Here is a 589-nt window from a genome sequence, read left to right as displayed (position 1 = left end):
ACAACGTTTCCACAAGGTACTTGATGATGACAAAACCTTGTCGAAACGTTGTACATTTGCTGTTATATTAAAGTTTTTTCTTCATTACCCATTCAAGCCGTCTCCAGCCATTATTAGTCTCAAAGTGGGTTCCTCGTTATCGAAATTGAATTCATCAGGTCATTTACTTACCAACCTCCCTTCCCCTACCCGAAAATTTGTCTGGCTATAGTAATGATCACCAGCCAGTAAGTGTAATGTTTTATAATTTGTATTTTGAATGGAGTTTCAAGCAAATGAAGTAGTGTTTTGAATCTCAAATCCTATTTAAGAAGAAAAAATGAAAAATAAATTACACTTACGTTTTGAAAATTCAGTAAATAAAAAAGATAGTGTAAGTGTCACTTACTGCACTCACACAGCTCGTACAAAGTAAAAATCAATAAAACCCTAAATAGTAACATCTTGATTAGTTTTAACTGTTTATTTAAGATAGTTTTGTATTCCAAAAATATCTAAAATTTGGCAATTCATTCATGATACTGAGGAATCGCGTAGGTTCAAACTTTAGATGAATAACATAATAAGAAACCTATCAATAAGCCTACAT

Source organism: Limulus polyphemus, unplaced genomic scaffold (assembly GCF_000517525.1).
Source record: "Limulus polyphemus unplaced genomic scaffold, Limulus_polyphemus-2.1.2 Scaffold9969, whole genome shotgun sequence".
Taxonomy (NCBI): Eukaryota; Metazoa; Arthropoda; class Merostomata; order Xiphosura; family Limulidae; genus Limulus; species Limulus polyphemus.
This window is presented reverse-complemented; position numbering follows the sequence as displayed.